The sequence below is a fragment of the Triticum aestivum genome, chromosome 5B, assembly GCF_018294505.1.
Source record: "Triticum aestivum cultivar Chinese Spring chromosome 5B, IWGSC CS RefSeq v2.1, whole genome shotgun sequence".
NCBI classification, from domain to species: domain Eukaryota; kingdom Viridiplantae; phylum Streptophyta; class Magnoliopsida; order Poales; family Poaceae; genus Triticum; species Triticum aestivum.
This window is the reverse complement of record NC_057807.1, coordinates 694101058-694117092: the sequence shown is the minus strand read 5'-3', so window position 1 is coordinate 694117092 and position 16035 is coordinate 694101058. Positions and strand designations below refer to the sequence as shown.

General features: G+C 43.2%; 1 pseudogene; it reads left to right on the top strand.

Annotated features, from left to right (window-relative positions):
- The first annotated feature begins 1812 nt into the window (after positions 1-1812).
- Positions 1813-15769, top strand: LOC123117737 (phosphatidylinositol glycan anchor biosynthesis class U protein-like; annotated as a pseudogene).
- The last annotated feature ends 266 nt before the right edge of the window (positions 15770-16035 follow it).

The window sequence follows — 16035 nt, the reverse complement described above, 5'->3', positions numbered from 1 at the left end:
GCTGCGGCTCCGTACAGCTTGTCTCCAGCGCATCCGCGCATGTTCGCGGCTACGCATCTTGCCGCCGGGCGATTACATCCTCTCAAATCCGACCAAGGGATCTACGCCGCGACCGCCATCTACCACGGCGGGGATGTCGTCATCGACGTCGTCCTGGTGCATGGTCTTGTCGAGCATCCGGGTGTATGCGTCGTTGACGTTGCAGAGGCCTGGATCGAAGAGGATCTGATCTGAGGCCTCTCATTCAGTCATCCTCCTTCCCGATCAATGTGCATCTCTATGAGGAGAATGGGAGCTAGGAAAGGAAAGAGAACGTGAGAGAGGAAACCAGCGAAAAATAATTGGCGGACTATTCACCAACTGCTCTATTAGGAGTAGAGATTGAGTCTAGGAGAATATGGTTCCATTGGGATGGATCTGTTTCTTTTTAGGGAAGGATGGATTTTTAAATAAACCTTATACGCAGAGTAAAAAGAAAAGGGAGGGGCATGAGCTTAGAAGATGGGCTGGAGGAAAATAAAGCCCAATAAACAATGCACAACACCACTGCCTCCTTTCCTAAAAAAACAAAAAAAAAACACCACTGCCTCCGGACTCCCGTCTCCGATTCTCCTCCTCGCCGGACGCTTTCGTCGCCCGCCTCGCCCACCCAGCGCTCCTGCCCGCCCCACTGCCACAGGTACAGGATCCCAGCAGTGCCTCCCTCCGTCGAGCAGCCGTTCCCACCAGTAGCACCTCCCTCACTGTAGTAGCCGCTCCCGCCCAGCAAGGCCGCCGCCCGGAGCTACGCCGGCGACCATTCCATAGACAGGTAGCCACCACTCCTTCGTCCTTCGTCCTCCCTCCTTCCTCCCTCTTCCCTCACCCCCTCCCTCCTTCCTCTTGCATCCTCTGTTTGTTCAAAAAAAATCCTGATTTTTGAACTGGATGAGTACATGCTGTAGATTTGGTAATGTGAGAATGTAATGATGATTATTTATTGATGAGTACTTGCTGCATGCTTTTTCCAGTGCATCTTCAAGTTTACATGGGAAAATATTTTGCTTGATAGGTGTTTGTGATAATGCTTGTAAGGGCAAATGTTTACAAATTGTAGTTTTTTTTTTCATATGAGAAAATGTTTTGGTTAAAAATATTTAGCAGTGACATGCAATGATTGACGATATATGAAAAGGAAAAGATTAAGTTGTTTTATCTGCACCGTTGTGACCTGAAATCAAAGCTTAGCAGTAACATGCAATTTGAGAGAGCAGGAGCTTTGTCTTGGTTTATACTGGCCGAAAATGGTTAACACATTAGTACTGGTGGTATTGTTGGCATGATAAATGTCCCAAATCTTGTTTATGACTGGAAATATAGTGGTACTGTTACACTGTGTTGTTGATTTTAACCGTCAGAGCTAAAATATTACCGTTTAAAATGATTGTTTCTCCTTTTGCATGTTAGCTGATTGATCTTCAGGTTCCACCTTTCGCGTTATGCCATGATAAAGTACAGCTAACTAATGATTTGATTTGATGCTCCATATTCATTTTACACTTACTGAAAGTCTAATTCTACCCCTTTGCAACTTGGAGTTGGAACATGGCATCAACATTGTCAACTGGAGGGGCTTGGAGCTGCTTTGGCACCCCCTGGAGAGCAAACAAGAAGGTAATCTGCTGTTCCTAGCTTCTATAAACATATTTTTTTGTGAATTAAAAAGTAGTAAAATGTATCCCTGTATCGGCGCTTTTCCTAAATCCTGAATTTACGTATCCGTATCGGCCTGATACTGATAACTGCATTTTAGTCTGCCACTGATCAGCGGCGATGGCGATCCGACACTACTGGTCGATGGCTGCCGCTGCTGTCGGGTTCCGCCTCATTCTGGTGCTCTTTGGCGGAGACTTCCACCTTGCCTCCCGCCCAGAGGTCTCCACCCCCCTCACGTCCCTTTGCCGCCGTAAGCACACCTCCTTGCTCTCAGTGCTCCCCCTCCAAACCCCAGCCCTTTTCTGATGTTGCCGTAATTGGACATCTTGTTTGCCTCCTGTCTATGTTGCAGTTGCAGAAGGATACTGGCTGAAGCAGGCGTCCATGTCACCCTATTCCGGTACGTTACGCACCTCCCTCGTTGCTCGCTTAGCCCAAAGAAGGGTTCGACCCAATGCTTTATTTCTGTCTTAGTGAATCCCGATTCAACATTAAATTTTTAGCACTTCACATTTGCATTAGAACAACCAAAATTTTGAGGCCAGGATAGTCGTGTGGGTGGTGGTATTATTACGTACTACAGAGCAATTTTTTTAAATGCTTGACTGGGTTTCTACTGAATACTGATAGGCGCTATTTCATGTTAACTTCTGTAATGACCTACTGATAACTCCTGATGGATGAAATATGATATGACTCCTACTTAGCATCAGAGGCCTAGATGCTTCTTGCGATTACATTACAAAGCTCAGCAATTAACCATGATACTTTTGCTCTTTGTAATGTTGATGTGTTAACAGTTTGAACTTGTAAGGGATGCTCCAGCCTGTTAAATGATCTGTTTTTCAGGTTCGATGTATCATGGTTCCCCTTTGCTTCTATCGGTTCTTGGTCCGCTAACCAGTAAAAGGTGATTGGTCCTTCGTTTTGATGCTTCTTTGATCATTTCTTTGACGTCACCACTGTTGCTATATCTCTTCATTTGATCACATCGCCATATGAAATGTTAGCATTCTAACACTCCATGATGTCACAGGTCAGGTGGACACCATTCTCATATACTCCCTCTGTACCATAATATTTGTCTTTCTAGCAGCTTAATTTGAACTGCTAGAAAGACAAATATTATGGTACAGAGGGAGTATATTGCAGGTAAATAAGTTGCTATGTGTATTTATTTTCATTGAAACCAGTATATGTTTGTCTTAGATTGATAACTTGTTCAAGTACACCTGATTTTCATAGAAGAAAAATCAGTTCTCCTAGGCTTTACCTTTTATGTTCTTTATCTTGCCCTTTATGGTATCATTCGAACCCAAAAAAATGTAACCATGAATATTCCCACAACTTTCGCATTTTGTTGGCAGTCATGTAATTACACTCATGAATGCACCACGCAGCTTGGTTTTTGTGGCTGTAGATTTTATAGCTGCTATGCTCATACGATCAACTGGGCGTACACTCCAAATGGCACGTAACAGAAGCTTGAAGTCTCTTGACCTCACCAAATCAGTGAACAATTCTGGTGAGTCATACTATTTAATGTTATACTTGAGATGTGCTTTATTGAATCTTGAGCTACTAGTAGGCTGTACGTGCAAAAGCACATATCTGAGGTACATTAAATTAAAGGCACAAAACTATTTTCTGCAAAAAAAGGGGCAAAGCTATAGGCACCACTCTCTACTTATTTTGCCAAGTACCAATGACCACAATGCTTTCGAATTTTTTATACTTGTGACGTACAAGCTCCAAAAGAGAAATTTTAGAGATGTTCTATTTGTAAACTACTCCCTCCGTTCCCAAATATAAGCATTTCTAGAGATTCCAACAAGTGACTATATACGGAGGAAACTGAGTGAATCTACACTCTAAAATATGTCTACATACATCCGTATGTTGTAGTCCATTTGAAATGTCTAAAAAAGACTTATATTTAGGAACGGAGGGAGTAGTTTTTATCATTCTAAGCTTTATATTTTTAAAGAAGGAAACCCACCTCTTGTGACTTCTCCTTTATAAGGAATAAAAAGTGTTATGGATCTGCCTCGTGGAATTTAGTGTGTATAATCCTCTGCTTGCCTGATAGTGTGAATTTGTTGTTGGTAAGCGAAAAATATACAACCTTGCCTGGAAAGGTGTGAATGGAACATCACTCTCTTTGAGTCAGATGCTTTGTGCTTGTGATGCTTACTAATTGTTTATACTGCTGATTATCATTTTTTGTTGGTACTTGCAGTGAACATAAGTGCAGGAGATATTGCTTCTCTAATATATCTGTGGAACCCTTGGACAATAATCACCTGTGTGGGTTCATGTACTTCAGCAATTGAGAATTTAATGGTCGTGATAATGTTACATGGAGCCTGTTCATGTAGGTGGAACTCGCTGTGTTTCCCTCCAGCCTTCTTTCTCTTTATCCTGCAATTCTCATTCTACCTGTATGTGCCACAAGCATTTTGTTTTCAATGTTCAGTGGTATGTACATGCCATTTATCTTCACTACTGATGTCTATTTTTCAGGTTGCTCGGGTTCTGGTTAGTATTTTGAACATTGAGTATGTGCCGGACGTGGTTAAGTGGGCTTATCGAGGCAGGATTTATGATCTGGTTATTGAGTTTGAGGATGAGAGTCTTTTGGTTGCGCCGGCTCATGAGTCTAACGTGGATATGCACGAGGGTGATGGCAGCGCGGCAGCACGGGAGCCGCCATTCAAGGACTCTGGACGACGGTTGTCCAAGGCGCCGGGGTCCGAGACCGCGACGACCGGGGATGGAGCAGCCCCACCCTCCTCGGTGCCTTCGACGACTCTGAGATTTGGGTCTTTCGAGCCCTCTTCTGCACCTCCGAGGCTGTGGAGTGATCGGGTCGAGTCCGAGGAGGCTTTTGAGCTCGAGTTGCCTGCTTTGGGGTTTGAGGGTGCTGTGGATACCATTCCTGGGGATCTTGGGGTTTCATCGATCTCGATCTAGGGGGAGGAGGAGGTGAGTCGGCAGGTGGCCACTCCCTCTCGTGCTCAGCACAGGGTACCTCCTCAGGAGGTGACGCAGCTTGTCGTGCCTGGCTTGTCGGGTGGAGCCCTGGGGCAGGCGGCCTCGGGTTGCTCTCCTACTGCTGAGGAAGGGGATTCGAGGCAGGTGGCTCCCGTGTCCTTTTCTTTGTTGGGAGGGGGTCTGGGGCAGGGGGCCTCAGATACCTTCTCTCCCATCGCGTCTACCTTTCGGTTGGTGGCGGCTCTGCCTTCAGGAGAGGGCTCGGGGCAGGTGGCCTCGGAGCCTTCTCCTCTTACGGCGCCTGTGGGGGTGGCTTCTCCGGTGCTGGGTGGGGAGCGAGGGCAGGCGGCCCTTGTACTGCTTCCACCACCCTCCCTGCCGGCCCCGTCCTGCGGGCCGCGCCAGGAGTCTGAGATCTTGCTGAGTGCCTGTCCACTCTCTGACGAGGCTGTGGGTGAGCACGTGCAGATGGATCGGCCAGCTGGTTGGGGTGAGGCAGGAGGTCGGACCCCGACCGCGATCTCTCGGGAGGAGGTCATTGCGTTTGGAGGGATTCAGGATCCGATGTCTGAGGGGCGCCGGGTGAGTGGCCGTCTCCAGGCTCAACCGGATGTGGACGACATTCAGCAGTGGTGCGCCATGAGGGCGGACAAGCTTCGTGATGTGGAGGTCACTACTGGTATGTCGGTCAATACTTCTAATTCCATTCTGCATTTTTCAAATGATGAGATTGTTGAAAATGCAAATCAATTAGGAGTTTCACTGGGTAGTAATGACACTGAAATCTCTAATTCTGTTAATGATCTTCTGGATCTAGAGGCTGAGCGAGCCTTAGAGATGATTCGTAATATTGCGGCTGTTAAACCCATGAGTGATTCTGAGGTTGATGCGCTCGGGGTCAGGGTGCTCGACAATTTTTGTGCGGATCTTATGCAACCTATTACTGAGGCGGATGTAGAGGATGATTCTACCGAGATAGTTTTGGCTAGCCCCTCTGAGACTGGTTGTGAGGACCAGCTGCAGCGTCAAACTGTCCCCAAGCGCAAGTGGAAACGGAAGGTGTACCCGGTGTCCGCAGTCCGTAGGAGTGCTAGGATTCGTACGGCAAAAAAATTCCATGATGAACTATAAAAGAAATCTTTTGGAATAGCAGAGGTCTAAAGGACTTGGCTAAAAGAAGGTTTCTTGCTGAGGCGTCTGTCGAGCATCGTTTAGATTTTATTGCTCTATCGGAGACGGGTAGAGATAACTTTGCGCCTCAATTTCTAAATACTTTGTCGGGGGGTATAGATTTTAATTGGCATTGCTTGCCGCCGAGAGGGAGATCGGGTGGAATCTTACTCGGCGTTAGGTGCGAAGCGCTTGAGGTTTGCAGTGTGGTTATGGGTGACTTTGCAGTCAAGTTTTGGGTGCGGTCGAAGGAAGATGGGTTTAATTGGGCTCTGGTTGCAGTATATGGTGCTGCGCAGCCCGAGCTCAAGCCCGAGTTCTTGGCTGATCTCGTTCGGATTTGTGGTTCCGAGCAGTTGCCTATCCTGGTGGGGGGTGATTTCAATATAATTAGAAGGCGTGAGGATAAGAACAATGATAAATTTGATGGCAGATGGTCGTTCATGTTCAATACTATCATTGAAAGTTTGGACCTGAGAGAAATTGAGCTCTCGGGTAGAAAATTCACCTGGGCTAACGCGCTGCCAAATCCGACGTATGAGAAGTTGGATCGAGTGTTGGCCAGTGTCGATTGGGAACAGAAGTTCCCTCTAGTAACAGTCCAGGCCTTGTCCCGTGGTATTTCTGACCACACGCCATTATTGGTGGACTCTGGTGAGCCCACCCACCCGGGGAACAAAAATGTGTTCTCCTTTGAGTTGGCTTGGTTTGAACGAGAAGGCTTTCTTGATCTCGTGGCCAGAGAGTGGGCTAAGGATTCAGGAGGGAAAACTGCGCTTCAGCGCTGGCAGAATAAGATTAGGCATTTGAGGAGTTTCCTGCGTGGGTGGGCTAAGCATCTTAGCGGGATTTATAAGGTCGAAAAGGAAAGGCTCCTTTCCCTTATTCAGTCCCTGGACGTAAAAGCAGAAACCACGATGCTGCCGGCCGCGGAGCTTCATGCCAAGCTTGATGCGGAATTGAGGCTGAAAGAACTTCTTAGGGAAGAAGAGTTGAAGTGGGCGTTGCGGGCCAAGGTCCGGCGAGTAGTCCAGGGGGACGCGAACACTCAATTCTTTCACATGATCGCTAATGGTAAGCATCGAAAGAAGAGGATCTTTCAGCTTGAGCAAGATGAGGGTACAATTGTAGGACAGGAAAACCTAAAATTGTACATTACCGAGTACTATAAGCAGCTGTTTGGCCCTCCAGAAGAGAACCGTGTGTCGCTGGTTGAGTCCATGGTTGAGGATGTTCCTCAACTCACTGCGGTGGAGAATGATATTCTTGCGGCCCCTTTCTCCAAGAAAGAGGTGTTGGAGGCCATTTCGCAAATGAAAAATAACAAGGCACCGGGCCCCGATGGATTTCCAGCGGAGTTTTATAAGAAATGCCGGCATATCATTAAAGGGGATTTGTTGCCTTTGTTCAATGATCTGTTTGCTGGACAGCTTCATCTTTTTCAGCTCAATTTTGGAACGATCACCCTTCTTCCTAAGAAAACAGAGGCTGTGAGAATTGAGCAATTCAGGCCAATCTGTCTTCTTAATGTTAGTTTCAAAATTTTCACCAAGGTCGGGACCAATAGGCTCACACAGATCGCGCATGCTGTTGTGCAGCCTACCCAAACTGCTTTCATGCCGGACGGGAATATCCTTGAGGGGGTAGTGGTCCTTCATGAAACGCTCCATGAAATCCACACGAAAAAGCTGGATGGGGTTGTTTTCAAAGTGGATTTCGAAAAAGCGTACGACAAAGTGAAATGGCCATTCCTTCAATAGGCCTTGCGTATGAAGGGTTTTGATGAGGCTTGGCGACTCCAGGTAGAATCCTTTACGCAAAAAGGGAGTGTTGGAATTAAAGTAAATGATGATATAGGGCATTATTTCCAGACACACAAAGGCCTGAGGCAAGGAGATCCAGTGTCCCCTATTTTGTTCAACATTGTGGTTGACATGTTGGCAATTCTCATAGGTAGGGCAAAGGAGGCCGGTCAGGTGGGTGGCTTGGTGCCCAACCTAGTTGATGGGGGTGTGTCCATTCTGCAGTACGCTGATGATACAATCATCTTTATGGAGCATGACCTGACAAAAGCGAGAAATATGAAGCTGCTGTTATGCTTATTTGAACAATTGACCGGGTTAAAGATTAACTTTCACAAAAGCGAGTTGTTCTGCTTTGGTAGAGCCAAGGAGGAACAAGAGGCTTATAGGCAATTGTTTGGATGTGAATTAGGGTCTTTACCTTTTACTTACCTAGGTATACCCATTCACCATCGTAAGCTGATGAACAGAGAGTGGAAATGCATCGAAGATCGGTTTGAAAAGAAACTTAGTTGCTGGAAGGGCAAACTTATGTCATATGGAGGCCGGTTAATTCTTATTAATTCGGTGCTCACGAGTATGCCGATGTTCCTACTATCTTTCTTTGAGGTTCCAGTGGGGGTTAGGAAAAGGCTGGACTTCTACCGATCAAGATTTTTTTGGCAGAGTGATGAACTTAAGAGAAAGTATAGACTCGCCAAGTGGGATGTTATTTGTCGACCAAAGGACCAAGGGGGTTTGGGTATCGAGAATCTTGAGGTCAAGAACAGATGCCTGCTTAGTAAGTGGTTGTATAAGCTTTCAGTTCAGACTGACGCAACTTGGGCGCAGATTCTCCGCAACAAGTATCTGCATTCAAAAACTTTGGCACAGGTGACAGTGAGACCAACTGATTCGCCGTTTTGGAAGGGGCTTATGAGAGTTAAGGCAGCCTTCTTTAATAGAACAAAGTTTATTGTCGGTGATGGCAATGATACACAGTTCTGGGAGGATACTTGGCTGGGCGATACACCATTGACGCTATAGTACCCAACCCTGTATCGTATTGTCCAGCGACGTGATGCACTAGTTGCAACAATTATGCAGTCCATTCCCCTTAATATTCAGTTTCGGAGGGTGCTTGTTGGTGATAGATGGGAAGCTTGGCTTCATCTGGTGCGTAGACTGATGGAAGTCCAGCTAGCTCATCAGCCCGATCAGTTGTGTTGGAAACTTACTAGGTCTGGACAATTTACCCCTACTACAAAAAGGGCTATAAATGGAATGGCCACTAATGGCGCACCTGTGATGTGGTGCGCCATTACTATATTCTAATGGCGCACCATGTCTCGGTGCGCCATTAGTAATATATTACTAATGGCGCACCTGGTGTGTGGTGCGCCATTAGTAGTTTTGAAAAAAAACATAAAAAAATTTGTTACTAATGGTGCACCGTTGCATAGTGCATCATTACTAATTGACATAGTAATGGCGCACCACATCCGTCGTGCGCCATTAGTAGTTTTGAAAAAAAAGTAAAAAAAATAAAAAAAAATTGTTACTAATGGCGCACCATGTCTCGGTGCGCCATTACTAGTTTTAACTAGTAATGGCGCACTTTCCACTGGTGCGCCATTACTAAGTTTTTTTCAAAAAAAATCAAAAAAAATATCTATTTTTTTTATTTTTTTTTCAAAACTAGTAATGGCGCACCGTGGGTGTGGTGCGCCATTACTAGTTAAACTAGTAATGGCGCACCACACCCACGGTACGCCATTACTAACTTGCCCCAACACCGAATGCACCCCCCCTGTGGATCGCCTTTTTAGTTTTAAAAGAAATAAAGGAAAATGATGGAAATGTCAAAAAAATAAAAGATAATATGTTTCCCATGTGATATGTGCTCTAGTTTTTGGGAAAATTTACAAATATGAATTTTGACTTTATTTGCAAAATCTTTCTGGAAATTTGTAAAATGGGCATAACTTTTGCATACGAACTCGGATGAAAAAGTTTTTATATGAAAAATCATCTACTCGAAAAGTTACATCCAAATTTAATCGGGGGAACCCCGTTAAACATTTTCAAAATCCCCAAAAACCTAACAGAAAAAAAGTTACGGGGCTTTCAAGATCTAGCGGCAAAAAAATTCAAAAAATTTCAAACTTACTAGTGGCGCACCGTGGATGTGGTGCGCCACTAGTAACAGAAAAAAAATTGGTTTAGAATTTTTTTTTTTGAATTTTTTTTCAAAAAATGATACGTAATATGATCGGGAAGTTTGAAATATTTTTCAAAATTTCATCATAGTCATGAACATGAACAAAGTCCTAGACATCAACAAGGTATAACAGAATTGATATGCTAGATATATCAACAAGTGCCTGTGAAGTGAGCTATTGCTGGGGTTGGATAGAACTCTGAAGTTAAGCGTGTTTGGGCTGGAGTAGTGTGAGGATGGGTGACCTTTCGAGAAGTTTGACCACAGAGTGCGATTTGACCCGAGATTAAGCCATAGTGAACTGAGATTAAGAAAAAATTAAAAAAAATTCTGAAAAAAAATTAAAAAACAAATTTGAAAAAAATGTTACTAATGGCGCACTTCTATGTGGTGCGCCATTAGTATACCAGATACTAATGACGCACCGTGGGCTATACTAATGGCGCACTACATGGTGCGCCATTAGTATACCAGATACTAATGGCGCACCACTGGCGCACCAGTGGTGCGCCATTAGTAAAAAATACTAATGGCGTGCTAGTAATGGCGCACCGGTAGTGCGCCATTAGTAGGCAAAACCGGTGCATCATTACTAGGCCTTATTCTAGTAGTGTATTGTTAAGTCGATGTACATCGATGTTATTAACTCGACTGTCGTTCCTAGTTCCAAACATGTTTGGAAAGTAAAAGTTCCTTTGAAAATTAAAGTGTTTATGTGGTTTGTCCATAAACAGGTTATTTTAACAAAGGACAACTTGGTTAAGCGCAATTGGACAGGATCTACTAGGTGTAGTTTCTGTGATCAGGACGAGACCATTAAGCATCTCTTCTTTGACTGTCCGTTGGCGAGAATTCTGTGGCGCACCGTGCAAATTGCCTTTAACATTACTCCTCCGAGTTCTGTCGGGTCGTTATTTGGAACGTGGCTGGATGGGATAGAGTCTGATACAGCTAGACATATTCGTGTAGGAGTTTGTGCGTTGTTATGGGCAATTTGGAACTGCAGAAATGATTTGGCTTTTAACAGAATAACTACTATTCATTTTTTGCAGGTTGTATTCCGTGCTACGGCGCTGATCCGTATGTGGTCCTTACTCACTCCGACGGAGGCCAGGGAGCATTTGGTTACTGGATCTGTCCAGTGGGAGATGGTAGCGCGGGATATCTTCAACCGGTTTGGATGGCGGTCATGTAATAGGATAGGCAATTAGTTTTCCTATCTTTATTTTGCCAGCCGGTTGTGGCTTTATGGCATTTTCTTGTTTTGGCGTCGAGGCTCTATGTGAGCTCGCCTTTATTTTGTTTCAAGACTCTATAGCATTGTTGAACCTATTTTATTTATTTAAGTGGCCGTATGCATCATTCTGATGTAGAGGCCAGGGAGTCCCCCTTTTCGAAAAAAAAGGTTGCTCTTTTATTGGGTTATGGTCCAGATACCCCTCCAACTAAAGTATTTCTTCAAACAAGCTCAAGTGCCAATAAAATTGACATTTCAAATAATGGAAAAGGTACTAACCAAAAAGGATTTGGACAATTCTCACGCAAACCAATACTCCGCTTCATATTGTGGGTGTTTATCTGGTCATGTTATGTGCTGTTATTGAACAGCATTATCTTCTATATCTAAATAGGGACACCCCATTAGGTGATTTTCCTGCCTTCTCATGAAGCCACATCACTCGAATTGTTATAGCCGTTGATGCAATAGTTTGCAGCCGTCAGATCAAAAGTTCCCTGGCCGGATGTTGCCGTGCCTGATCATCTACCAGCAGCCGGCACCACCCTTGCTTGCCCACACCCAGCCGTCGCGGCTAACCCCTTCGTCATCGCCGTCGTCGTTCCCCGGCAAGCAACCTCTCCAGAGATGTGTCATCCAGCCGCTGCCGGCATGAATTCCGCCGCCACGGCTCACCCTCTCTCAGCACAACCACCACTATATTCCGCTGTCAGTCACTGCAGGTAACCTTACGCCACCACGCCCAACAGACCCCTTCCAGTAACCGCCGCCAGCCCCTTCCGTTGCTCGATAGGTGAGCATTAACTCCATCAAATTCATCCCGGCTGCCGCTTTTATGTCGCAATCCCTTCCACCTCAGGCTGGTTGTAATGGGGAGTATCATATACTAGTATCATGCATATGATACTAGTGTATGATACTACCTCCCTAATGCATAGTATTATATATTAGTATCATGTAGTACTTTATATATTGCCATGCATGACACAAAGTAGCATAACATTTAATATGATACGGTATCATGATATGATACGGTATCATGATATGATACGGTATCATGATATGATACTACACCCTCTCTTTCTTCATTTAATGCTATAACACCTCATCAAAATTGCCTAGTTGGCATGCATGATACTAGCTATGATACTACCATTATGACCAGCCTCAATGCCACAAATGCACATGAAACTGCCTAGCACCATTCAATCAGCCGAAACGGATGGATTCATGTCAAAACAAGAAATTGATGGATTTATTGCTCCCTCCTCATGAAGGGTAATCGACCCAGTGGCTCTCCCTTTTAAGCAGTGGAGTTGATCCCTTCCCGTTCCATCCACAAATTCGTGCTGGTCCAGAGTCGCCTCCCCTCGCCGGGTTCACATCGCAGGCTTCTCCTCGAGGCTTCCGCAGATTCCACCCCGATGCGCTATAGGTCAGGTTCTAAATCCTTGAACTGCATCATCTAATTTTCTTGCTTGGTTTTTCTATTTTTATCTTGCTAATTTCACATCTTGGTTGATGCAAAGTCTGATGAAACTTGGCTGTTGTACCGAAACATAACAAAACATTGCTCTTATTTTTTCATGTCTTGGCGATACAAAGCTTGATGCGATCTGGATGCTGTACCGAAACATAACAAAATTTAGCTATTAAATTTTCATGTCTTGGCGATGCAAAGTTTGATGCGATCTGGATGCTGTGCAGAAAAAATTTACTCATAATTTTTTCATGTTTTGACATACCACCACAATGTGTCGGTTAGTTGATTTTTCCTTATGTTTCTATCAAAATTGTCATTGGTTTCCTGCTATATCTATGAATTTTAAATTTTCCTGGTATATAACTTCTGCTATATAGATCACTAATCTGTTGGTTGAGCCCAAGTCGCATACCTGAGAACAATTAAAAGATGCAGTTCATTCAAGCTGCAGACTAGCAGCTCTTTTTCATGTCCAACAAACATTAGGAACTACATCCATAATTTGGGAGACAAAGATGAATCAATCTTCATATTGACATATCATCAGATATAACTACATACAACAAATATACATGTGAAGGTTCTGCTAGCCTAAAATAATGTATGTATATCTTGGAAATAATACACACTTGAAAGATCTATACACGTCCTTGCTTCAAGCCTTATCTCTAACAGTATGAATTATCCTTATGGTTTATAGTTTGTATGAGCTAGCAGCAAGAGTGCATTTTATTTATCCTCACTTGGTAAGCAACAAAATAGCTTACTAATACAACACACACTTTACCTTTTCAATGAAGGGTTGGCAGCCAGTACAAATGGAGAACTGAAGCAACAGGTACTCCTACTGAAATTAGTATGATATATATTTTCATTCCACTTATTATCCTGATTGACAACATACTCCTATCTTCTCAAGGACGCCACCTAATTTTGTAAAAGTTAATTGGCCATGTTCTACCGCCATTTTAACAAGAGAAGCTCGGAAGAAATACGTGGACGCAATTGCAAAGATGAAGGGCACAAAAGACTCGATGTTTATAACTTTCAAACAGGAGTCCAAGCCTCAACACATCGCTAACCAACTATCTGGTGACCATGCATTATCATCCATTGAATACATTGTTGAGTATGAAAAGAATGGGATACCATATATTCAGGTCATAGTAACTGAAGAAGGCACACCTACAAACGACATCAAATATATCAAGTAAGAATATAGTACATGCTACAAGCGGTTATAGTTTTATCATATGGTATATAGTTCATGCTAGAAACTGCTACTGCTTGGTACATATTTGTACCAAGAATAAATTTCAGTCATTTCCTATATAAGAAATCTATTATTTTATGGATTGAAATTATTTTCTCCTTTGAGATGTCGATGTTACTCCAAAAATCCATAGACAAATTTCCGCAGCAACGCGCGGGGCATCTTCTAGTTCTAAATAAAGTGGGTGGTCTTCAGGAGATGTTTGAGAAGTAAGATGTTCGACCATATAAATCTTTTGTAGCCAAAAATCATGTGAAAGAGTGTAATATTTTCTGTTACTGTAAGGCTTTCCCCATTCACGGTGAACTTTAAGGAGAAATGAATACAGCTCTTATTTATGATTTCAATTCAATTTTGGATATTTTCTTATTCTGATCAACATTATTGCCTATCCTATACATTTTCCCAACGTGTTAACTTTGTTATGGGGCCTCATTTAGTCAAAGTTATCTTTTCTTGCAATTGACTGGCTTTTATCTATTACCAAATGTCTATTATTGACTTGTGTGTGTTGCAATTGACTGGCTTTTATCTGTTGCCAAATGCCTAGTATTGACTTGTAGTCATTTGGTTTTGCAGGACATATGGTTTTATCCTTACAGTGAGGGATTTATGACCAAATATTGGTGTCTTATGGTAAGTGTTAAGAAAGTGTAATTGGAACCCAAGTATAATTTTGGATATTTGCTTATTCTGATCAGCATTATTGCCTATCCTATACATTTTCCCAACGTGTTAACTTTGGTATGGGGCCTCATTTAGTCAAAGTTATCTTTTCTTGCAATTGACTGGCTTTTATCTATTACCAAATGTCTATTATTGACTTGTGTGTGTTGCAATTGACTGGCTTTTATCTGTTGCCGAATGCCTAGTATTGACTTGTAGTCATTTGGTTTTGCAGGACATATGGTTTTATCCTTACAGTGAGGGATTTATGACCAAATATTGGTGTGTTATGGTAAGTCTTAAGAAAGTGTAATTGGAACCCAAGTATAATTTGAGTAATCTAATTCAGTTGAGAATGAATGCAGGTATTTCTTTGCCGAAGTGTTCGACTTCTTCAGAAGCTTCTTTCTTATAGTCTTCAATATGAACATCATTTTTATGGCCTTGCCATTGGCTATCTGTTTGAAGCATCGACCCTGCTTCCTTGCCTTTGTTTACACAGCAATTGTCGCAATGCTGAAATCTTATCCCTCGGTGAGTATATTTTACATGGTATTTTTGATGAATTTAATCCCTTGGCTGCATAAGGAAGGTTGATGTTTAGTTTAGTTTTGTGTTTTGCTCTCTTGTTTTTATTCCTAAACTCATTCATGCTTATCTTGAAGGCTGGAGATTCAGCTCTATATGTAGGACTTGTAGGCCTATTCTCTCTCTCTCTCTCTCTCTCTCTCTCTCTCTCTCTCTCTCTCTCTCTCTCACCCTCGCCCTCCCCCTCTCCCTCTCCCTCTCTCTCCCTCCCTCTCTCCACACGCGCGCGCACGCACACACACACACATAAGGGTACTGGTAATTAATGCAAATTTCTACTTCGCGACTGGTTTGGCTTACACCTGCCTTCAGCTAACTATCCATCCCTTTGTGAGCACAATCAATATTGAATGTTCCTTAAAATGCTGACTGATTGTTCCCTGAGGTAACAAACATCTCAGCTAAAAATAGTCGTGTTTCTCAACTTGCTTAGAGTGCTGACTGATTGTAGCATGTACAGTTTCTCTTACTTGACCTTTTGACATCTTTATCATACTACTTCCTCCATTCATAATTAGTTGACGCTCAAACGGAGGGAGTATAATTTAATGTTTTTCTTTTTTTTCTTTTTTTTTCTTTTTTGCAGACTGTGTTGGTGGTAGAGACTGTAAGTTCAATGATAAAGCATGATAGGAAACTAAGGCTACTTATAAAAGCTTAACATGATTCCTTCCTCAGAAGTTGAGCTTGTCAGAAGATTCTTTTCTTGCTGGTTTCCTATATGTGATGGTGATGCAACCAGTTGATTGTTGTGTGATTTTGGCCTTCGTAGATGTAGTGGATGATGAATGTTGCATATCATCATGCTGTATTGTACCTCCCATAGCTGTACAGATTGCTTAACCAAGATTAGATAAAGAATCTAGCTAGGTTTCTCCCTGGAAACAAACTATAGTTTGTCGGTACCGAATTTACTGCCTTGTCTGA